The following is a 25,652-nucleotide window of genomic DNA, read 5'->3' on the forward strand; positions in this document are numbered from 1 at the left end:
GTCCACCGCGAGAAGAGCTACTGCCTGTCCCAACCCCTCCCTCTCCGCGCCCCCTTGATGCTCTTGACAGAGTGTCCTGGGGGTCAGAGCGTTTACCTTGAAAAACCTAGAGTGTTCAAAGCAGGCAGGTTCCCTGAATACTTGAGATAGGAATAATGGAATAGAACTCCAGTTCTATTTTGTTGGTTTTCGGAACTGGGGCAATGATTCATAGGGACAGCTGGGGGCATTCACATGGTGCCACTGGAGGTGAAGTACTTGGACTTGTGCAAGACGAACCAAAGCAAAAACATTTGCCAAGAATGTTTTCATTAATCAAGAACGAAAGTCGGAGGTTTGAAGATGATCAGATACTGTCATAGTTCCGTCCATAAATGATGCTGACTAGCGATTCGGTGGTTTCATTCCCATGACCTGCCAATCAGCTTCCAGGAAACCAAAGACTTTGGGTTCCGGGGGGAGTATGGTTGTAAAGCTAAAACTTAAAGGAATTGAAGCAAGGGCACAACCAGGAGTGGAGCTTGTGGCTTAATTTGACTCAACACGGAAAACCTCACATTGGCCCGGACACGGAAAGGATTGACAGATTGATATCTCTTTCTCAATTTTGTTGGTGGTGGTGCATGGACGTTCTTAGTTGGTGGAGCAATTTGTCTGGTTAATTCTGATAATGAATGAGACTCCTCCATGCTAACTAGCTACGTGACCCCCTGCTTTTGTCGTCCAACATCTTAGAGGGACAAGTGATGTTCAGCCACACAAGATCAAGCAATTACAGGTCTGTGATGCCCTTAGATGTCCGGGGCTGCACGCATGCTACACTGAATGGATCATCGTGTGTCTACTCCTCACCGACAGGTGCGGGTAACCCGCTGAACCCCTTTCATGATAGGGATTGGGAAATGCTAATATTTCCCATGAACAAGGAATTCCCAGTAAGTGCGGGTCATAAATTCACATTGATTAAGTCCCTGCCCTTTGTACACACCGCCCGTAGCTACTGCCGATTTGATGGTTTAGTGAGTCCTCCGATGGGCCCTGCCTGGGTTGGAAACGCCAAGAAGACAACCAAACTTGACTAGCTAGAGGAAGTAAAAGTCATAACAAGGTTTCTGTAAGTGAACCTACAGAAGGATTATTAACTGCGGAGCAGCCCGAGCGATGGACAGCACAAGCCTGAAACCCTCTGCTGCCTCTCAGATGAAACATGCATACTGTAGGCACAGGGTCTGGCCCCGCCTTTGCATGCCCTGGCTGGTGGAGCAGTCCATTGCCTCTGAGGCACTTGGGTGCGGACTGGGTGTGGGGTGGGCTTCTCCACTGGGGAGGAACCGACCGATGAACGTAAAGTGGTACTACATGTACCCAGGGCCTGTAAATTAAATGGCACTAGTGGGTCTGTGACACTTAAGCATGCCCTTACATCCAGTGTGTACAGTTTTAAACTGTCATTTCGACCTGACAATATAAACCTTTTGCCAGGCCTAAACCTTCCTTTTTAATGCATATAAGTCTCCCCTAGTGTAGGCTCTAAACAGCCCATGGGGCAGGGTGCAATGTATTTAAAACATTGGACATGTCCTATTGAGTTTTAGATGTCCTGGTTGTGAAAAACTCTTAAATTCATGTTTTACTACTGCAAGGTCTACCGCTCCCATAGGATAACATTGGATTAACTTATTACATAATAAGTAATAACTTTTAATCTGGAGCAGGTAGGAATATCGAGTTTGGTTTCTAAAGAACTGTCATTTAAAGCCCTCTTTAATGACAAAATCGGATTTTAGGTTATAATTTTAAAAATGCCCTTTTAGAAAGGAGACATTTTTTGTCCCAACCATTTAGTGTCTGCTGCCTGTATCCTGGGTCATATGACTAGCTGTAGCTAGAGTTTGATCTTGGTCTATTGATCCCAGACAGTGAAATTAAGAGCCATAGGTGTTGGCACAATGGGCCATCTCTGACTTGATAAAGGGGAAGAACAGTCACTTACCACACTTGCACATCACAAAGGCTCTTCCTGAGCAAACTCAAAAAGGGTTTGACACTAGTTTATTGTGACCCCAGACAACCTGGGGCCAGAGCAGGAAGGCAGCAAATTCCAATCACCTCTGAGGGTGGAAACCTCCAGAACCTTCTCCTACTTAAAAGTGGGCACCAGGTATGAATATTCGACCCTCAGACCCAACTCTTCAGTACACATACCTGGACCTCTGAAAGGCTCAGAAGAATGCCTGCTGTGCTGCTCTGCTGCAAGAAGTACTGCCACTCTGCTGCCCTGCTGTACTGCCCTCCTGCCTGAGTGATATGGACTGGATACGCTTCTTGAATGCAGGACCCCAGTGTGACTCCAAGGTCTAGTGGGCTGGCCTTCTGATCAGAGCCTCAAGGACCGAACAGGCTCCAACAACCTTGTACCCAACACCAAGTCTCTGCTGTGAGCCCTGCATTCCCAAGTCCCGGACCCTTGGAAGTGGGCCTGAAGGTGCTTTGCCAGCCAGCAAATTTACTTACTGGATTAAAATCTCATTGGACCAGACCATTCCATTGAAAACCTATAAATGCGCACAACAGGATATAAAGTCCCCTTGGGTTAAATCCCATTTATTGGTGCTAAAAAGGATTGTGAAAGGCTGGAAAGGCATTGGAGAAAGTCTTATGACTCCATGAGCAAATTGGACTACAAGAAAGCAATACAAATCATCACTATGAGATTAAAAGTGCTTAATTGAATTATTATGCATTTAAAATAGACAAGTCCTCAAGTTCAGCCAGTGAAATTGTTCAAATAGTCTAATCTCTTACAGATTCCTTACCTGTTAGCTTTCTACTTTTGCCTACTGTGGCACGCTGTAATGATTTGCCCAATTTCTTTTTAGAAAAGGTAACAGATACCAACCTATTGTTTTCCTATGAGACCAGGCATCTACAGCTGTCCACCACTCCTTGGCAACTTAGCCTTCCCAGGGAACCACTTCCATCTTTTCCCTCTATCAGTGCGGAAGATCTATCTGCCTTATTTGATGTGGGTAAATCAAGCTCACCACTTGGCCCCAATCTACCACATATTTTGAAGCAGGGGGCGGGAAAATCTTTCCAATGCCACAAGAACTGCTTAATCTCCCTCTAAGGAGCGGAATAATTCCTTCCCACTGGAAACATGCAGTGGTGAAACCACTGCTAAAAAAATCCACTCTGGATCCACTATTAGCTGAAAACTACTGACCAATCTTCCTACTATCCTGAGGTTGTGAAGTTGCTTGAAAAGCATGTGAATCAACATTTATCATTATTCCTTTAATCTAATGAGATCCTCCATCCTACAAAAACGGGTTTTAGACCACAACATAGTACTGAGACAGCACTGTTTGTAGTATTGGAAGAACTCAAAATGCTCCTTAACCAAGGAGGGTTCTCCAACAGTTTTATTACTAGATGTAAATGCGGCATCTGACACTGCAGCCCACTCAGTCCTTATACAGAGACTTGAAAATGAGGATGTAAATGATCTTGCTTTAAGCTGGTTTACATCATTTCTTGGGGATAGGAGTTTTCAAGAATTTGGTAAAGCATGCTACTCAGAGATATGCCCCTATGAAATGTGGAGTGCCTCCATCCTCCTCATTGAGCCTGACCCTCTTTAATTTGTATGCACGCCCTTTGGGAGAGATTGTACAATCCTTTGCTCTCTCAATAGTTGTATATGCTGAAAACACTCAAATAGTTTTGTACCTCAATCCACAGAACCATTCAAAAGTACATCAAATTTTACCTTGCTTATAGGAAGTAGCAGACTGGATGGCTAATTGTTGTCTTATACTTAACAGAGATAAAACCAAAGTCATGGTGGTTGGTAAAGACTTCAAGCTGGCCTTACGTTTGCTGGCCAGACTCTTTAAGAAGTGCTTCTACACCTAAAACGTCCATAAAAATTAGATATTTGGTTGAACTGCACACTCACTTCAGAAACCAAAGTCAGGGAGGTTGCAGCAAATTATAATGGCATGCTTAGAATGCTTAGAAAAATATTTTACATTTCACATTTGTCCTCCAGAAGGCTAATTGAACAGGCGCTTATGCTGTCATGCCTTGACCGCAGAAACTCCCTTTATTTAGGCTCTCCATGGTACATAGTCAAAAGATTACAGGTAGTTCCTAGGCATCAAGCTCATTGGTCTTGTTGCATTGGCTACATAATAAACAGAGGATACAATAGAGCCCAGAGGGCATATTATAAAAGAGACTCTCAACTGACAAAGTCCTTATTGCAGCTCTGTATACCAGCTAGGACCTTGAGAGCTATAAACTCAAAGTTGGTGGTGACGCCAAAGGTCCACAGGGCAAGAGGCGGAGGCCAATCCTTCTCCTGTTCGACCCCTCAGCTATGGAGTTCCCTACCAATTGGGATACTTAAAATGTTAAATGAATTCATCTTTAGGAAGATGCTAATGGCTGTTTGCTTAACTGAGGTGTGCTTGCCTGGAGTCTTGTTTGGGATTCACTAATGGATTAGAGTCTTGTTAGTTGTTTAGTGCTGGGAGGCCAATGTGGGTAGCCAGGCACTCCACAAATTGCCTGGAATAGAATAGAATACCTATGATCTCAGCAGAACTGACGCAGTGCGAAGTATCGCCTCCCAAAACTCCACATCGGATCCACAGCGCTACGCATTACCTCCCAAAACTCCACATTGGAACCGCTGCATGTTGCATCCTAATGCAGGACTTCACATCATATCCCGCAGCATCCATGAAACCTTGGCTACGCATCGCATCCATGACACAGAACTTTGCATCGCAAGCCCCTCGTCAACGGCATCCTCGAACCATTGCTGCGTGAATGCTCTCCACTCCAGGACTTTGTATCACCTAGGATGTGTGATGCTCAATGCATCTTCGACGCAGGATCTCACAAAGTTCCACAACCAGGATTGAAGGTGTTATTCTTCAATGTGCCTTATTGGGTCCCAGTAGCTGGCCGTGCTCCATCGCACGTGGCCTGAACTTGTGACTTTGTCCCAGTCCGGCATTACTAGATAACCACAGTTGGCACTTTGTGCTTCTAGGCTCTATTTTCCCTTAAATCTTCAAAATTGCATATCTCCTGTTCTACTGATTGGATTTTGTTATTTTGGTGTTAAATAATTAATTACATTTTACACTATTTTTCTAACTTGGTGTGGGTTTTTTCTTGCGGTGTGTTTTCACCTTATTTCTGTTTGAAATGCTGCATAGATACTTTACATTCCCTCTAAATTAAGCCTGACTGCTTTGTGCCAAGTTAGCAGAGGGTTAGGCACAGGTTAATTCGGGGTTTACTTGTGTTGCGCCCTGACAGAGATTCTGGTTGTAGCTTGAGTAGGGTTTCATTCCCCTCAACCAGTAATTCGTTTTCCAACAGGTGGGCTGGAAGGATAGGTGAAATTGGGTGGGGAAGAAACTGTTGCAGGGATTCTGCTTATACACAGAACTATGCGAAGAACCCCAGGACCTCAGTGAATTGTGGTGTACCAGAAACTCACCTCAGAACCCAGAACCCAGTATCCGGCTAGCATAAGTGTCCCATTCGTTATCCGAGATTTGGCTCAGAGATCCCAATGAAAAGACAACCCAGAACAAGCTACTCAGTGTACTCTCAGGAATGGTGGGAATCGGAAATACCTGTTCGTATATTATTCTCACATCAGTCCACAACAAGAATCAACAGAGACACGGTGAAAATAAAAAGAGTTTATTTTTATAGACCACGTGTCCTAAGATGCAGTACTTTGGCTAATACAAGCAGACAAATGATTAAAATCAAAACCATCAGCATCGTTACAATACCATAGAATATAAAAGGGGTGATCATGTTATAATGACAGTGGATACTACCACCTTCCCTTTATTAAGAAGCTAATATTATTATTAGGCTAATAGAAGGTCTCTTAGGCTTGAATAGGGGACCCCATACCTCAAAGATCAGCTTAGTGAAATCACATCACAGGAGCATCAGGAGTCTTCTCGCAGGAAGGCTCGTCTTCGGTCTGAATATTAATTATGATGTCTGCAATATTAAAAGCACCAACTTTCAGGTATTTGCAGCTGCCCGTGTGTTATGGCTAAATAGTGGGTCGATCAACCTAGAGTGGAAAACATGCATTGTGTAACAACCCAGACTGTTTGTCACACCATGTACAGACCAAGGTCACTGCGCAGAGCTCGGGATGGTAACAACAGATTGCTCCCGTGTGAGGCAAGGCTCGAGTCAGGAGTTTGTTTAAAGAATAACATGTAAACGCAGTGTCGTGCGCAAAAGCAGCAAGATGGCTTTCTAACATCTAACGTGGTTATGCTAACTTAACAATGTATGTACGTATTAAGGGAGTCCTCACTACATGCCCCCTTGATCGAAGCACTATCCAGTAGGCAAGAAAACAGAGAACGCAGAGTTCAGTTTCGACAGAGCAGAACAAGGCGTATTCAATTTAAACTTTCAGATCGGGCAAAGTCTGAAAAAATGAAAAATGAAAAGGGGAAAAAAATCAAAAAACCTCAAACGAATAACGGGAAGAGAAAAACTAAAAAGAAATGCTGCGCCGGGTAGCCGTCCAAAGGCACAGGTAAAGTGGACGACATTACACTCAATCCATGAACGTATATGCAGCATACGTGGCAACTGCTTCCAACAAGAAATCGTTTGCAGAGCCACTAAAAGTCTCAGCCATCCAATTAAGTAAAGAAAAGGAACATACATGTTCTTCAATAAGCGGAGCCTCTAGCACAATCAGAGGGCAACCGAACTGTTCCTCCAGATAGCTCATAGCTAAGAAATCGTAGGCAGCCCTTGTGATGTCCCAATTACCCAGGATACCATGCGCCGCACCACAGGCCATAATCCGAACACCAGAACAGGCAAACTCGTGAGACACTAAGGGCCTCATCAGTCGATCGTAATCCGGCACCGGAGACACCGTGTTGGTTAAGCACAAATCCATAGGCCATTCAAAGGGACAATCCAGGCAGTGAAAGACAGGTTGCACACAGGTGAAGTAGGAATATCTGAAGGATAATCCATATGCCAGGCTCAAAGTCGCCAATGGCAGAGTACCATAATAGTCAAGCATCCTGTCACGAAGAAGATGCAGGCGGGACAGGCTGTCGTGTGGCACAGAAAGAGCAGCCATTCCGTAGTATGAAAAGTAAAAGCAGCACACCTGCCACCAGCGCCAGAATCAGCGGAACACCTCCAAAGACGCTTGAGAAAATAGAATGAAAAAATGCCGGAATCACACCAAAAATAGTTTGGAAGGAGGTCACGAGGCATGAGCCCACAAGTTTAAAAAAGTGAGCCAGGCCGGTTGTGGACGAGGCATTGAAAATTGTTTGGATCAAAGCTCCAAAATGCAGGGGGAGGTCAGTATTTAAAAGCGCCTGCACCTCAGTGCGCATATTTGCAACGTGAAGGACAAATGTTTCACGGGAGGAAGTCAATGGCACCTCCTTTTGGGACAATAGAGCTCTTATTCTGCTCATCTTGTTGAACTCTGCTTTCAAGGTCGGAATCGAAGGCCAGATGGAAACATCCAGCCACCCATGCGGGGGTGGAAAGAGAACATTATTGCAGCAGACAACCCTCTGCGATACAGTTACTATATATGGGATTCCCACTAAGCAGCAAGCAAGCTTCATTATTCAAAATTAAATAACTACCGTTTGCAAGCAGCGTGAAAGAAGGCGTAATCACTGGCACTGGGACACCTTTCAGGACGCAGGCCAAATTCGGGGCTTGTACATTGCATGCACGGTGTAACTGGATGTGCCTACACACGACAGAATGATCAGGTGTCATTGTACATTCCTCACCTTTCAGATAAACCTCAGTACCGTCTCTTGTACATCGATACGTAAAAGGGAGGGACCAAACCTCATGTATGAAAGCGGTACCCAGTTGTTCATATCTACCCAGAGCATAGTGTTTCATACAAGACATATACTTAAAAAGCGCGAACGGGAGAGTGATCAACCCGTGGATTAACCACGTGGCCGAATTTAGTTCCGCCACAGAGAAAGGTAACGGCTCCAATTTTTCAATATGTAACAAGGAATATGTAGCATCTTTCATGGACATGAACCGCTGCTTCTCAGTAAGGTTAAAGGGAAGGAATAAAGATGTTGTATTCAAATAGTCCCAAGGGACCCTCCCTGACTTTAACGTTTGCAATGTCCATGCAAACTGCATAACAGAACGTAACTGGTTTTGACCATGATACAATACAGACATATCATCATGCACAATATCAACAACTGAGGAAACAATATTATCTAACGTATAAATTCGTGAAGAGAGAGTGTTAATGCTGTTATCTATAACGGCTAAAACCTTTTCCATATTTGCTTGGTCAATAGCTCTCAATCTGGAAGCCGCCTCAATTTGCGACAATTTCCATACTTCGTTGTAAATAGCATACGCCCACCTCTTGGTTCTGCCACCCACAGGACCTTTAACAAAATCATTCAAATCTATTTTGTCATGTAATTTTGATAAATGAACTTTGACAGATGCCAAGGTGGAATGTCGCAGCCAGGACTGACATAATTTCCCTACAGAGTATGTAGTTACTGTATGTGACGACTCAAACCTAGGGTCTACGCGTTCTTGAGTATACCCTGGTGTCAGCCCTAGAAAACGACGTTGACAGGTATCTGAACCGCTTTGCCAAATTAACCACCCCTCACTACTAAACTTCGAAATATTGAAAGATGTATTAGCAATCAATGACTGCAAATCAGGAAGGGACAGATCTGTGTGGTTGTCCCAATTGGGGTAAGCGCCCAGATCCGGCACAGAAGGTGAATTTAGTTTTTTAGAAGTAGCCAATCCGAAACAGGTGGTTTGGAAGATGGTTGAATTCAAAAACAACATGTGATTTGGTACTAGACAGGCACGGTGTAAAGCTTCAGTTCCCTGAACCTGCCACGGTTTGGAACCCCAAACCGACTTAAGATCAATAGTAGCCTTCCATAGATCATAACCTTTGATTGACAACTCATCCATAAAGGATTTAGAATAAAGTAATTTGGTGTGTGTCAGTCTAACCTTTGAGGCAGACTCAGGCATAACCTTAAAATAAAAGGATGTCGGGTCGGAAACACTGAAATCTGTAAAATAGGTATACTTTTCAACTAATGTAGGTGAACTGCCAAAAGAGGGGGTGGGACAGTGTTCCCATTGGGTAAAATTTACAAAATTCCTAAATGTATTCGCTTTATGCAGGAAGTGATTTCCATAATGCTGAAAACAATACTGTTCTGCATAATTAGCCGCATTTTCATATAAATCTTCAGCATCAAAAGCGGCATAATATTTCAAATCTGAAAACAGTGCTTCAACGGCGTGAACATCCCAATCATCAGAACGTATGTTCTGCTTAACCACATCACCCATAGAAACACGAAATACATTAGGTACATTAATGACCTCTGTAGGCCCATGGATTTGAAATTTAACCGCATCCCACGCGATTCCATCCAAGACGGGCCAGGCAGTAATATTCACAAAAGTCTGGTCCCGTTTCATGACGTGGGACGAGGAGTGGGGGGGCCAAAGTTCCATTGATAAGTCTAATTGTCGATCTCTCTTTGAGATAGTGGCCATCCACGAGACGGAAAAAAACAATTACGAATCCAATGGACATAAACAAAAAAATACTGAAAAGCAACAGCCAGATGTATGTCCAAGGGGCAATCAAAAAATGTCTTTTAAACCAACTAACAAAAACAGCAATGTTGGAAGTTGGAGTGGTGGGCAATGAGTTAGAGTCAAAGGAGAAACTGGACTGGTCAAGCGCTGTAGATTGTAAAACGGGCGAGTGACCATTTGTAGGATAAGCATACTCAGTCTCGTCTGGCAGACCACCAGCCGGTGGTATTAACAGGGGATCAGTAACTGACTGCATCTCAATGGCAACATCAGACAAATTGTTAGAAGCAGGAACCAACATTGAATTTCTTTGCATCGTCTGGCATGAAACTGCAGGAGTCAGACTAAGAAGTATCGGCCACTCGCTGAAGTTTGACATTGTCAATAGAGATGTACCTGTTTTCCTTTCGACCAGGAAGTGGAGGTAAAATGACTGTTCTTGTACCCTGCACTCCAAGCACTGGAACTGGTGCACGATAAGAGGGGCCGAACTCCTTCTTGTTCTCCACCTTCTCACGGACCAGGTCTCCAACTCGGGGTAGCCAGACGACTACCGGAATCTGAACCTCAGATTCAGATGTGGAGGGCAAGTGTTCCTTCGAAAGAGTGTCTCTGGCTTCTTGTAGAGTCTGCAAAACAGCACAGTGATCATCTACGTCAAAGGGTGCGGTCGACGCCGCAATGTCTAGACCATCAAGGTCTGGGACAAACATTCTGATTCAGAAGAGCATCATGTATGGGGTCCGCCCACCCAGAGACCTTCTAGGGAGATTATTAAGTGCACGTTGGACGTTATACAAATGGGCTAGCCAGTTCCGGCCTGTGCCTAAAACACGTGCTGTCAATGATTGCTTTAAGTCACGGTTCATTCGCTCCACCACACTATTACCCTCAGGTCGGTAGGGGGACGAAAATTTGACTAGGACCCCCAAATTTCTCATAGCCTCCTTGTAAGCCTTAGGGGCGAACGCAGGGCCCTGATCAGAATGGAAGGTACCACACGCAAAAGTTACCACAAAGACACGCAAATCCCTGATGACAGTTCGCGAGTCAGCACTCCTTTGTGGCCATACCCAGAGAAAACGTGTGCACGAATCCACTGCAACCAAGATATACTTGTACGCAGTATCAGAAGAAAAAGGACCGCAGTGATCTAAATAAACACAACCAAATGGCTTATTAGATATGTACAACTGTGTCTGTGGTGGGCGCGCAACAGAGGAAGGTTTAATCTGCTGGCAAATGTCACAATCAAGTACATAAGCACGCGCCTGTTTATATAAACCAAACCACCAGTAACGTTGTTGTAACAGAGATATAGTAGCGGACACGCCGGCGTGGGCTGACGCCAACCCCTCGTGCGCTGCTAATATCAAAGCTGGTCTGCAGTCCGCGTTGGGAATAATTCTGTCACCAACGTCGTTAATCCTCACTAACGGGACGTTATCAGGACTTAAATGATAAAAATAACGAGAAGGAAAACCCTTCGGGTAATCACTTCCCTTCTCTGTAGCAGTAATAGCTGCCAAGATGTCATCATCAATCTTACTTTTGGATCTTGTAACTGCTGCCACTAAGTATGTAGCCACTGTGGTTTTTGCTGCCTCGTCAGCCAAGCTGTTACCGACAGCATGGACACCAAGTCGTTGGTGACCAAGAGTGTGAATAACATTCACTAGAGGGAGACGTTCTTTAAAGTCTGCCACTCGAACCCAAAGCATTTTATGCTTAATTGTGCTACCTTTGGTATCTCGATAATCATTTTGAGACCAGAAGTGTAAGTTGTCATTGTAGGACTGGACACAATAAAAAGAGTCACTTACTATAAGAGTCGTGACTCGGGGATCAGCAAACTCCAGTGCAAGCACCAGAGCCCGAAGCTCCGCCAATTGCGCGGTACAATCACCTAATGACTGCGTATGCACTGCATCAGATTGGAATTCACCATTTACGAATGTACCCACGACAATTGCGCAAGCCGCAGAATAAGCGTGCTTAGATCCAATCGCGGGCTGCGCCGAGCCGTCAGTGTATATGACACAATGGTATTCTTCGAGCGGGCGCAAAGACAGAGGAGCCGGATGAATGAATTCATACTGCAAGTACTCTTGAGTCTGTAATGAGGCGTCAAAGATATAAGGGACATCTGGCGACGTCAGAGTTGTGGCCCATTGTATCCACCGTGGATGCAAAGCTTTAGAATTAGGTACACTCGCTTTAGTCACTGCCTCCAGGGCAGGATACGGTGTTACAACCAGAATCTGTTTCCCATGCGACAGTGCGCGTTCCTTAAGGATCGCCATCTGTACAGCAGTCAGAACTTTCTCGACTGTGGAAAAACGTAATTCAGCAGAGGTGTACAAGTGTGATTTGTACGCAATGGGGGCTGTATCGCCCTCATTAAACGTCAAATACGTGAAACCCACGGCGCCTGGTACTATTCTTATTACCAGGTTAGTGCGGTTATCACGCGTCAGCAAGTACTGTGAAGCAAGAAGATCAGCCTGTAAAGACTGTAAAATAGCAGAGTGTTCCAGCTGCCAGCTAGACTTCGAAAAAGAAGGTTGTACCAAGGCGTATAACGGCTTGATACGCTGGGCATAATCAGGAATATACGTACGTCCGAAATTCAGAAAGCCCAGCAGAGATTGTAATTTTTTCAGCGTTGTAGGAGCACGCAAGCATGCACACTTCTCCAGAAAGTGGGGAGCAAGTCCCTTACCTTCATTGTTGAGCTCGTAGCCCAAAAACAACACAGTATATTCCGCGATGTGAGACTTAGCAAAATTGAATTTGTAGCCATAGTCAGCAAAACTCACTATAATATTGTCGACTCGAGACAGATGTGGCATCAGCTCATCATCCGTGAGGTAGATATCGTCAACATAGGAGTATGCGTCGGGGTCTATTCTTTCTAAGATAGAAACCACGCGAGCGGAGAAGACGCCAGGGCTATTTTTGTAGCCCATGGCCAATCTCGTAAACTGTTTTTGTTTGCCGCCCGAAGTAAACGCCGTCCACTGGCTACTCAGTGTGGACAGGTTGTGGCTAAAAAAGCCATTGGAAATGTCAAGTGTCGTTTTAAATCTTTTACGCACAAGACTGTCGACAAGAGCCGAGCTGTGTGTATTTTGTACCGCGCAGGTCCGGCAATGGGAATTTAGGTGCCAGTAATCCAAAACTAAACGGTACGAGCCGTCAGGCTTCGTCACAGTGAATAAAGGGTTATTCATAGGGGACACACAAGTTTCAATAACACCCTGATATTCCAATTGTTCAAGGATTGCCGCGACGTGGGGTCTAGCTTCACGACGCATGGGATATTGGGGTTGAGGCTGGGGCATAGACCGCAATGGAATCTCATGGCAGGGAGACAATCTGTCCCAACCCACCTGAGTACGATACACCGCCGGCGCAAGCGCCAGCGCCCACTCCTCAGCGTACACTTCAGCCTGGTCCTTAGGCACTGTGTGCGCAAAGGACGGGAGGATTACCTCCTCCCCTCTAGGAGCTTCTAAAATGAAAGCTGGGGGCCAATCTGCCTCCGCTAGGAGGATATCATAGGTGGTAGTCAGATTATCCCAAAAAATCCCCTTAATTGTACGTTGTATGTCACCCTCAATTAGTAAGACTATTTCATAAAGTCTGTCAGGGGGAGCCACTCTGGTGTCAGCTGTTTCAACAGTAACCATTATATCAGTTGCTGTCGCCGCCAGAAATGGACGCAGAGCTTGACGGACTATGGTAATTTCCGCCGCGCTGTCCAGTAGCGTCAGCGCCCATGTCCGGTTCCGAAGCTGTGTCCGCACTATCTGAGGCATACCTCGCCGTCAGAGCAGCCACTTTCTTCTTCTGAAACGGGGGTCTTTGTCTTGCAAATTCGTCCTGCTTGCCTTTACCCTCAGTCTGTCGGGGCTGTTCACGTATTTGTGGAGCACCCCGACCTTTGCCACCGCCTCCGCCACCGGATTGTGAAGCCGATGTTTCCTGTGAAGAACGAGGAGAACGTTGTTCAGAAACCTGAAATCTATCAGGAGACTTAATAGTAGCACGATCACGTAGATCATAAGTGCGTTCACTACCTGACTGAACGGGAGAGGCAGGCCGAGAGCCCTGTTTCTGCTGCTGCTTTCCCTGTTGTTTCGACCGCCAATTCTGTTTCTGAAAGATTGGACGGTCATCCTTACCAGAGGTTTCCGCCTTACCCAGCTGCTTAATATCGGGAATCTTGACCACAGGCTTAACTCCTAAAGAGCTACGACCCAAATCTCTGTATGCACACGAGATTATTTTTGCAAATTCCCGCGGCTTATCCTCTTCTGCAACTTTCTTCAGTTCATTACGAACTTGGAACTGCAACGCATCACCTTTAAGGTTACCCATTATCATGGTAGCCACCAGGTCAAACTGTCCGAGGAGCCGCATTCCTAATTCTATCGCAGACTCCGCACCGTGGTTCTCTTGAACACGTTTAATAACGGAGGGCAGCATCATCATAGACGGAGTGCCAAAGCACTGCGCGTACGTCGCTGCAAAGACCTTGCCCCAGTTTACACAATCATCCACATCGGGGACCAAGTCTTTAGGCAAACTAATGGTAAGGATCCTGTGTTTCTCCACAGGAGATGTATTCGGGTATACCGCTTCTATTTGGTCAAATTTTTCAGCAAGCCAAAAGGGGAAATCATCCCTAGTTTGGGGGCGCTTGCCCATAACAGAATTAACCATAACAGGACTAATGACTACCGCGTGGTGGTCAGTAGGCTGTCCCGCAACAGCAGGTGCCCCCGCCTGCATATTGCGCGACACGTACTGCACTAACGCCCTATATACCGTAATAAGGGCAGTGTGCAGTACACGCAACTCAGCCACCGTCACCGTGAGGTAACGGGGATGAGGCGTAAATCCGGCTAGTACCGGCCAAGTGGCCCCTGCAATCGATAAGGGGCCCATTCTCGGCGGTATAACCACATGGGGAAGGGCGCCATTAAACCAAATAAGATGCTGCCAAGCAGATATTGGTATCTCTTGTGTCCTATACGGTACATAGTTCGCTGGCACGGCAGTGGCAGTGTACGAATGAAAGGTATCATCATCCTCGCTCACCGCCGGAATCGTCACCCAAGAGTAGAACAACTCAAATGGATGAGCCGCATCGGCTCCTACCACGAAGATGACGTTCATACCAGTGTCCGACACCCCATACTGCGTCAAATGACGTTTCAGAGCTGCACGGCTATGCGCCGAAATATCTTTCGCCATAAGGACAAGCTACACTGGAAGTATCAGTAGCACAAGGGTTCAATAACCTTTTTAATGATCAAGCTTGAAGGAACCTATATCAAAAGAACTAGGTTGGTATTAAATCCGTCAGACTTGTTATCCGGAAACAAGAATGAGGGTGTTGTGGACTAATATAAGCACTACTAAGGCGTTTCAACTCATAGACCAAACGTTAGGTGCGCCATGTTGCAGGGATTCTGCTTATACAAAGAACTATGCGAAGAACCCCAGGACCTCAGTGAATTGTGGTGTACCAGAAACTCACCTCAGAACCCAGAACCCAGTATCCGGCTAGCATAAGTGTCCCATTCGTTATCCGAGATTTGGCTCAGAGATCCCAATGAAAAGACAACCCAGAACAAGCTACTCAGTGTACTCTCAGGAATGGTGGGAATCGGAAATACCTGTTCGTATATTATTCTCACATCAGTCCACAACAAGAATCAACAGAGACACGGTGAAAATAAAAAGAGTTTATTTTTATAGACCACGTGTCCTAAGATGCAGTACTTTGGCTAATACAAGCAGACAAATGATTAAAATCAAAACCATCAGCATCGTTACAATACCATAGAATATAAAAGGGGTGATCATGTTATAATGACAGTGGATACTACCACCTTCCCTTTATTAAGAAGCTAATATTATTATTAGGCTAATAGAAGGTCTCTTAGGCTTGAATAGGGGACCCCATACCTCAAAGATCAGCTTAGTGAAATCACATCACAGGAGCATCAGGAGTCTTCTCGCAGGAAGGCTCGTCTTCGGTCTGAATATTAATTATCATGTCTGCAATATTAAAAGCACCAACTTTCAGGTATTTGCAGCTGCCCGTGTGTTATGGCTAAATAGTGGGTCGATCAACCTAGAGTGGAAAACATGCATTGTGTAACAACCCAGACTGTTTGTCACACCATGTACAGACCAAGGTCACTGCGCAGAGCTCGGGATGGTAACAACAGATTGCTCCCGTGTGAGGCAAGGCTCGAGTCAGCAGTTTGTTTAAAGAATAACATGTAAACGCAGTGTCGTGCGCAAAAGCAGCAAGATGGCTTTCTAACATCTAACGTGGTTATGCTAACTTAACAATGTATGTACGTATTAAGGGAGTCCTCACTACAAAACTAAGCTACAGTACAGATGTACTATAGGAGTATGCGAAATAGGTGGTGGCAGGCCGAATGACAGAAAAGAAGGTATTGGCAGTAGTGAAGGAAAGTCAGGGTTGTGAACATGGTTATAGTAGTGAAATGAAGATGCCTGTACAGATGACTGGCTTAGCTAAGAGGTTGATTATCAATGGAGTACTGGGTGAAGAGTATAAACTTACATTTTATGTTAAGTGGAGCCTGACAGATTTCTAACAGAATTTCATATACTCTGATAAAGTCAACTAAATGGCCTTTAGTCTCATAACTCTGCTGTGGTGGGCCTTGTGTAGCCTCCTGAATTTCTTTACATAGGATACTAGGTATGGTGGACTGGAGCTATTGGCAACTTTCTAGTTCACAGAGAAAGATTTGAAGGCAATAGAGATGGGCAGAGGGAGCCAACAGGATTCTCTGAGCACTGGAGTTATTTGGTTTCAAATTTCTAAAGGCTCTTAATAAATTGTGCTGCACTATGAAGAGGAACTTCATAAGTGTAAGATGTGCCTCCTTTCAGGTGAAATGAGAACCCTGTCTAGACACTATTCTGAAGTGATCATCTTCTGCCAAGACAGCAGATTCCAGGTGATTTTGGTCTTGTGCATGATTTATATCTTGAAACTGAGGAATTAATCAATGTGGGAGTTTTGGAGGGCGTTTTGGCATTCAAGAAATTGCCAATGCATAGAAGTAGTTGCAATGAGTATAAACTTTTTGATTCAGATGCATTGATGATGTTCTCTAGTGAAGGAATTGCTTTACCAGATATCATTATTATGAGGGAAGAGGGTAAGAAGGTGTCTTTGTAGTATGTGAGTCACCAGGTCTTCTGTGGAGAGATGGTTGTATGCAGACGATTTCAGTTCTTTGAATAGGTTGGAAAGTGGGTTATTGGTAGGGGCAAATGTAGGTCTACCACTGGCAATAAGGCCACTAACACATGAAAGGACTCAGCATAGGTCTTAGAAAATTATTCCTATGCTCAACCCTTGGTAACGTGGCTGCAAGCAGACAGGCTTAACTTCAAAAACAGGTATGTAAAGCATTAAAAAACATAATTTCAGTAAATAATTAAGACACAACACATAATAAAAATCCAACAGCAATTTATAAAAATAGGAAATAGGTGTATCTTTAAAATGACACCAAAACGACAAAAATCCAATGTAGGGAACCGGAGATATGAATTTTCAAAGATTTAATAACATATAGCACTTAGAAGATTATAGCACCATATTGTGATACCTGCTCGCGATAGACCGGGGAAAAGTCAAAGTTTCAGTCCTGGTGTTATGGAGCCCTGCAGCTACAGCTCCTGGCAGGTCCCGGTCTCAGTTTCTACCTTCACACTTAGAAACTTTTCTGGAGCTTTTCTTCCCGAGGGTCCCCAAAGCTCCCAGCCAGTCCGGATCCGGTGAGGGTTCGCCGGCTTGACTTGTGACGAGGTCCCGGTCAACTTCCCTGGAGCGGACTTAGAAGATAGATTGCTTCAGCGGGACAACCCAGAAATCCAGGCCGGTACGTGATGGAAGCAGGCGGTTTGGCTCTCGCGGTTGCTCCCGGTCACGAGCGAACTCAGAAACTTTTCTGGAGCTTTTTCTCGCGGGGTCTCTCGATGCTCCTCATGTAACTGTATCCGGTGAGGGTTCGCCGGCTACAAATTTCTTCTAGTACCGGTCAATCTCTGGAAGTTGAAGCGATGGAGCTTTTAGCGGGACGAACCTGGATGGCTTGGCTGGCTCGCGGTTGAAGGCAGGCGGCCTGGCTGACCAGGTTGAGTCGGTCCCTCTATGGAGCTTTTTTTCAAAGTTGCTCCAAACTTCTCCAAACTTCTTGAACTTCTTCCTGAAGTTCCTCAAGGGGTCCCAAAGTGTCTCAAACTTACTCCAAGGGTCTGGAAGCTCCAAGATGGTCCTTGAAAGTTGAGGACGTCAGTTCCCACAATCCACTGGTACAAATCCCTTACAAATCCACTGATGGTTCTCCAAGGTGTAGATTTAGTTGGTGGTGTTCCAGTTGAGCTCTTTTAACCTGTAGCATTCAGGGAGTCCACTCTTTAGCTCGTTTTCAGCAAGATAATCCACAGGGCTGTAGTTTCAGATGGTGCAGTTTTCAGAGGTCAGGCCTTAGGAATCTTTGCACAGCAAAGCTTCTCAGCAGGGCACTTCTTGCTTCAGTAAGTTTCAAACAGCAGATCTGAAGGGCTCTGCCCCTCTCAGATACTTATCCCAAGTTCTCTGGGTCATGCAGGAGGTCACTTCTGACCAATGGGAGCAGGGTAACTCCTCAAAGCTATGACCACATCCTGTAGAGTGTGGCATTATTTTGTCCAAGTGTGCATCAAATCTTCCAAATCCATAATGGCTGATTTTCCAGCAAGGAGGTAAGAGCTGGCTAAACACACCCCTAGAATGGCTAATTTAACTAAACTCTCCCCCCTGAATCTGCTCATACCTTCCTTAATCCTACCATCTGCCTAAGGTGGGAAGTTCAGAGCTGTAAATGACAATGGTCTCTACTCTCCCCTTTGAAGAGCATAGTTTACGACTCCTCCCCCTGTCCTGGCATTCCTATTGAACAGCACACTGCCCTGCCAGCAGAGCTGGTTAACCCCAGGGGCTCTTTATCACCTCTTCAAGGCAACCTGGCTAATCCACTTAACTCTGACCAATCAGGGCAGACCACTGGAAGGTTGAATTTAGACTTACAAACAAGAAAGTCTTATAACTTCTTGTAAGTACACTTTAGGAGAAATTCAACAATATGATATTGTTGGATTTTTTAATACCATTCTGGGAAGTCTTTGAATGGCACTTCTATCCCTCTCCTATCAAGAGTTATTAATCAATACCTTCCTACCATGTTAACCTATGTAACAGGTGATTTACAATGGGAACAATGACTTGGGCCATTTTTCCAGCATCAGGACTTACAAAAACATATTTGATAAGTACTTACCTTATATCTACAGGAACCCCACCACATGTGCAACTAGGGAAGACTTTAGGGGTTCTGAATCTGTAGAAATATTGCAGATTCTCCCTCTACAGTGCTCCTAGCATCAAAGTCGAATTTGAGCAGCACTTTACCACAATGTGGGGAGTGAAATGAGAAATTTCACTTTACCCAGGCACATAAAAACTGAATTTATAAGGGTTTACCTTATAAATACCTGATCCCCCACCCCTGGGATACCTAGGGGAGACCCTGGGCGTCCCTAATATGCTGAAACATTGTAGGTTATCCAGTTTTAAGAGCCACAAACAGCAAAGTAGGTCATGCCAAACACAGAGGTACCCCACCATACCAGTGTGTACCCTAGTGTATGTAGGTTTTTTAACTGTATTCTAATGTGTCTTTTTCAGCATAGCACTGGCCCTGGGCCTGGTTAGGCAGAGCCCAGAGTCAGTCAGTCACTTACCACGAGCATCGTCAGCAAAAAGTTGGGGGGTGACCAGGGCACGGGATGACTTTGTAACAGCATGGTATGATTTTCATAGGGATAATGGTAGGGATGTACTTCAAACACACAACAGGTGATAGGAGGAATGCTTGCAATAAGTCTAACCATTGGCAATCACTCTAAATAGCATTCCAACCCAACGTTCTTTTGCCCATCATGCCACCTCAGTTTGGACCTAGCCGTATGCAAATCATTCTTGACCCTGATTCAATACTAACTGCCGAGCCTGAACAGCCAGGCTAGGTCCTTGATGAACTGAAACACAAGCAACCCTCAAACTGGGTATGCCCAGAAGGGGGTCCGGTTTTCACTGTGAAGGAGGACTTCAAGGTTGTTTTACAGATATCGCCCAACTTCAGCACTGCAGCTCTAACTCCAACATTTTATTCTCCCAACAACTCTTCCTTCGTCTCATCCTTCCAACCTTACTGCAATTATTATTGGGGTAAGTTAGTTAAGAACACTGCTGTTATTAGCAGGTTATATCAAAATTGACACAGTCCCCAATCTCACTAACAAATTTAAGCCCCCGATTATATAATTTTTAGTTCTGGTTGACAGCTCAGCTGTTTGCATGACATATTGGTATGGCCACTGGAATTATGCAATTCTGTGGCGGCGGCATTTTCCACATAATTATGGATTTGCTTCAGTCCTTAATTTTCTGCAAAATAGGCAGATTTTGTTTTTTAATTGTTTCTCGCTCAAAAGTTACTAAAAACGCAGAGAGACACGTGCAGCAGCTAGGTGAAAGGACCTTTCCTATGGTTGATTGGTCATATTTCAGTTGCTTATTGCGATACTGGGATGTTAAACTTGTAGTAATGAGGTGAACCCTTTGTCTGGACAATGTTAACATGCATAAAATGTTTTACAAAAATACTGGTAATATTGTCATGAAATGTGCCACATAATTTGTCTTTTCTTGGCACATAATTTAGCCGTCCTTTTCGCATAGTTTAGTCCTCCCCTGTTGGATAATCCCAGTGGCCCAGTCTATTGTTACCAACAATAGATAGATTAGTCTTTGTCTCGCCCAGAGCATCATTTTTCTCTTACCTCATGCTATTGACTGTTTCATGTATTATTCTATCTGTCAATGGATAATGGACTGCCTATTTTACATTTGAAAAGTACACTGTATTATCACCCATTGCATTGTTTGTGCATTGCTTCAGGGTTCTTTTTTGTTGTTAGCAATATTCCACATGTTCTCTGCTGGAGGGTACATATAATGAAAAACAAGCCTTAGCTAAGCCAATATGTCGTACTTTACACTGCCAATACAGGTATACAGAAATGGTGGTTGCATAGTTTCTCGCATTAAAGACAACCCCCTGGCTTTTGTTGGCTTTGCCAAGCTGTGTTTACACTGCTAAGGTTTATTTTAGCAAAATGTCTGACACGCTTCACATTTCTGACTTCTCAATACCATTGAACTCGCTACGCTTTTAATGAGAGCTGTGCTTTGACAAACATTAGCAAGAGATCTGAAATGACAATGGTAAAAGTATTGCCATTACATGAGCCTCTTTAATGTATTGTGCTGTGGCCAGTGCATGAATCAATTCCGAGAGATGCAATCAATAGATTCACAATACCGAAAAGGTGAAAAGTATTGAAATAGATTATCAGAGAAGCTGAAGTCTAACTAGGCACAAGAATGAAGACTATGATCTCTCACCCCAAAGATAATGTTTTTGTTACCTCTGCTGTGAACAGTTTCCACAGTTGCCATGGGAACCACTGTGCTAGGAAGGTGCTCAGAATGCAGTGTGACTCATTTATTTTACACCAGAATTATTTATGAAAGGTGTGGATTATGTTAGGCCGCTTTCCACACATCAAGACGGCGCGAGCGTTAAGGAAGTGGGAGTGAAGGGTGTTAGTGCAACGCTTCCTGCCTCTTTCCTCACACGGGCTGTTCATTGGAACCCCAATAAGCTGGTTGATAAAACCCCTTCCCTAGACTACAAATAGCTGTTTTCAATCCTGAGGCAAAGAAAAGGAAGATAAAGACAACTAGAAGGTTTTTCTGTGATTAACACTTGACAACCAGTTTTTCGCTTTACAGTAATTGCAATCAGTTATTTTTTTCACATTTCTAACAATCTGTCGCTGATCAAGGTATGTCAGCAAAGCCCGGTCTGGAATGTTATATTTCTAGAGCGGGCTGTACCCCCTCTCCGTAATTAATGCCTGCTCCGCGGTGTGAAGCGAAATGCTGTGAGCATCTCTTAAAGTCTACTTCTGTTTTCAGCAGATAATGCATGGGTGCTTGTCAGTACCACTGGAACAATTTTAAGAGAGGGCGTGCTATTATTAAACTTAGGAAGTCCTTGGGGCTGTGAAGAAGCCAAGGGGCATATTTACAAGGAGTTAACGTCACCAGAACGTCACCTTTTCCGACTTAATGGTGGTGTTAACTCCTTTGTCTTATTTACAATGCGGCGTTAAGCCACTTAACATGCCTGAACACTGCCTTGTAAATAATTCCCCTGTTCACTTAGTACTTAGTGTAAAAGGGGCGTGCAATGGGTGTTGCATAGGGTATTCTGCCGCAACACCCATTGCTTTTTGAAACTGCTCCATATTTACAAGGCAGAGAACAGCGACAAAAAAATACCACCAGGGAATACTTGGTCTTAAGCAGGCGATACAAGGAGAAATGTTTTATTTCTCCTCGTTTTTTTCTCTTTCTACGTGTGCCTCATTCTGCAGCACAGGTAGAAAGAGCAAATCGCCTGCAAAGATTCTTTAATATGTGCAGGAAGGTCTCGCTTCCTGCACATAAACAATTGCTCCTGCAGCATAGGCACCCTCGCAAAATGGCGCTAGTGTTCCTGCGGTGGTACTAGGCAGCTTTTTTAGCACCAGTACCCGGGGTAACGCAGGGGTACACCGCATTCTTGTGAATACGGCGCATCCCTGCATTTTGAAACTGTAGGAGCGCTGCATTACCAATTTTGACGTAACACTGTGCGCGGCCACTTTCTTGTAAATATGCCCCCAGGTGTCCCAACCATGTGACGTCCATGACCAAAGCATGGTGAGCTAGGGTACTGCCATTCTACAGACAGCACATTTTCTATTGAAATAGCCACTACATTTGCATCAGTCATGCAGCTGCATGCTAAACCCATGTGACACACAAGCCACATTGGGTTTAAATCGGATTTCTGTGTTTACCTATCATTTGTGCATCACACATGTAAAATGGCTTGGTTTGTTTTGACTCTGTTAAAATCTTATTTTCCAGTACACGTAGGAATTACAAAGAGCAAACTCCCTCACTTTGTAATCAATGAAAGGAAATCGCCATGATAAATAATTTGCAGTTTGTATAAAGACATTACCTTGACCTCTGTCTTTGAACTCACAACAAATGCAAAAGAAAACATGTTTTGAACTCTTTATTGCTCATTCCCTCTCTGAGCTCCTGCAGTGATATATTGTGGTTGCTGTAGCGCCCCTGGTGGCCGTTATGTTGCATGTATGATCAAAGAGATGAACCCTGGGATGAGGCAAACTGAGTGGAGACCATCAAGACAGCCTGAAGCCACATTATAACAGTCTTGCTTGTAAATGATCAACGCGCATTAGAGTGCTTGTACAGCATATAAAACAAGACATACAAACGTCGTAGGTGAGCAAATAAGTTTAAAATTGGAGTGTAAATAAGAGTCATCCAGTGACTAATGGTGCCGACCTTGGGACGTGGGGGGCCAGGGTCGACTCTCTATTTCGGCTCAACAACTTGTGATTCTAGGTATATGGCACAATCTTCCTTTTCCTTTAGAGGAGAATTAAGTATAAATACTCTGGTTCAATTGCAAAAAGTGTTATTGCCCTTGGGGCAGGTGTGTGCGATTAAATAACTGCAAATGTTATAACAGCTAAGGGAACAAGGCTGTGAAAGAAATTAAAACATTTCGTAAACAGTAAATCACATATCAGGGCATCCATAGGCTCATAAATATCTTATATGACGATAATAGAAATGGCACTACCCTTTCTGTAAAAAATAGAAAAGTTTAGATTTTTTTCTTTAGGATGATATATACAATAGTGCCAAATAATACGGAAGTAGAGTGCCCCAACGTTATTCCCCAAAAAGGAAAATCAGCGTGTTGTGGGCAGTGGTGCATTTTATTTGAGACAGTGCTTAATTTGCAAAGAGACAAGTGTCAGGAACCTGATTTTTTTCATGCCGTCGATCGAAAGAGCCTGGCAATGTGAAACTCATATTGGCCTATTGTATGTGTCATAAAAAACTCAATAAAAGGATTTCATGTTTTTTAACAATTGGACAGTTTTGTGAACTCTTATTTTTTGCTAATGATTGAAATGAAATATTTGGCTGGTTATACCTAGTAAAAGAAGGGATCTTCTCCAGTTGTGGAGAGTTATGAGTAGTCCCAGAGTGATATGTCATAAATAGGTGCCGGTATCGAGCACCTGAAAACACTGGCCCAAATTAAGCTCTGAAATACTAGTGCAAAGATAAACCATTCAATGGCTCTCAAAACCACCATCATATAATGTAAGAAATGTCTCGGAATGCATTTTGTTGCAGAGAACAAACAGTCCTTGTAAAACAGGGAGCGTACAAATCAATCCATTACCTTGGACGCTTCCAAATGTAAACTGGTAGACTATCGCTTCTAACAAGGGACACTCACTGTAAGACCTGCCCATTTCAACCTTGAACATTTACTTTACAAATGTGATTCTGTAAGTATATTCAAGGTGACTAGATTAAACTTTGCTCACTTTGCCACTGGATTCAAGCTAGCCTGGCTGAAGAGGGGTGTTACACCGAAACCGGTCCCAGGATGCTTGTTTCAGGGAAGACCTGGCTTGGCAGTTTGGGCTGGACTGTTCCCATGAGGCACAGGGTCAAGACTGATTTGCATATAGCTGGGTCTGCACTGAGGTGGCAAAGTGAGCTAAAGAATGATAATGGATACAACCCAGATCTGTGACTGAGGGCGAGTGTCTGAAAAGTTTCAGTGCTCCGTCCATCATATCCTTGTGTTAGATTAAACTAGGACCAACCATAATATACAGCAGTGGTGTTAGAAATGGGATTTCTGTTTGGCTAAGGCTTGTGCCAAAGCCAGGCAGAAACCACCACTTTAGTCAGGGCAAGGGAGTTACACGCTGAAGATAACCCCTGCTCACCCCCTTGGTATCTTGGTACGAGCAGTCAGGCTTATCCCAGAGGCAATGTGTAAAGCGTTTGCGGAACACACACACAGCAGCAACACACTAGGCGCACCACAAAAGAAACTCCACACAAGGTTATATAAAAAATACTGTTTGTATTATCCAAAACACATTATAAGCATAATCACACATTTACACTATGCCAACTGGCACTGGCAATATTCACAGGGGATTATATACAAGACAGGGCCAATCGGGCCACTGCCAGAGTCATCACAATGCAGGTAGTAAATATAAAACACAACCAGTAACTACTGGCAAAATACTGTACTCAGCATTATATCCTGCAACATAAATCATATTATGCAATCAGCATCACATTAGGCGTAAAACACATTATGCGCCAACCTCATAAGTATAAACCACATTAGGCAATAAGCATCGCCAGCATAAACACAGTATGCGATAACCTCATAAGCATAAACCTCAGATTAGGGAATAACCTCCTAAACATAAACATCAGAGGCATAAATCATGGTGCATAAATCACATTTATCCTAGGCACCACATAAATCACATCAGGGCCTGGAGTCCTACCAACCCAACACTGACCCTCTGGCCAGCTGACGTTCTCTAGGGCTCAAATGCCAAAATGTCCAAAATGTCAGGACGGGCTGCCAATGCAGCAGAATCAAAGTGCGCAATTGCGCTGGCACCACTGTGCCTCCTGGGTCCCCACTGGGACTCCTAAAAATGCTCTGGCCTAAACGTTGCAGCTGCCACTATTTGCGGTGCAGCTCTGAAGGTAACTGCAGGCACTGGCACACACTGTGCCCTCTGGGTCACCACTGGGACTCTCTAAAACAAATGTGCGCCCAAACGTTGCAGTTGCCCGCTACGGCAGCGCA

The 25,652-nt window shown here is 44.4% G+C and overlaps 1 protein-coding gene and 1 pseudogene across 1 annotated transcript in view; one reads left to right on the forward strand and one right to left on the reverse strand.

Annotated features, from left to right (window-relative positions):
* Positions 1-25,652, reverse strand: part of GRXCR1 (glutaredoxin and cysteine rich domain containing 1) — a 450,395-nt gene that overhangs the window by 108,330 nt on the left and 316,413 nt on the right. The gene's annotated exons all lie outside the window — the stretch shown is intronic.
* LOC146862854 (18S ribosomal RNA) lies at positions 456-1,133 on the forward strand (annotated as a pseudogene; the record flags this gene model as incomplete).

Source organism: Triturus cristatus, chromosome 2_2 (assembly GCF_964204655.1).
Source record: "Triturus cristatus chromosome 2_2, aTriCri1.1, whole genome shotgun sequence".
NCBI lineage: Eukaryota > Metazoa > Chordata > Amphibia > Caudata > Salamandridae > Triturus > Triturus cristatus.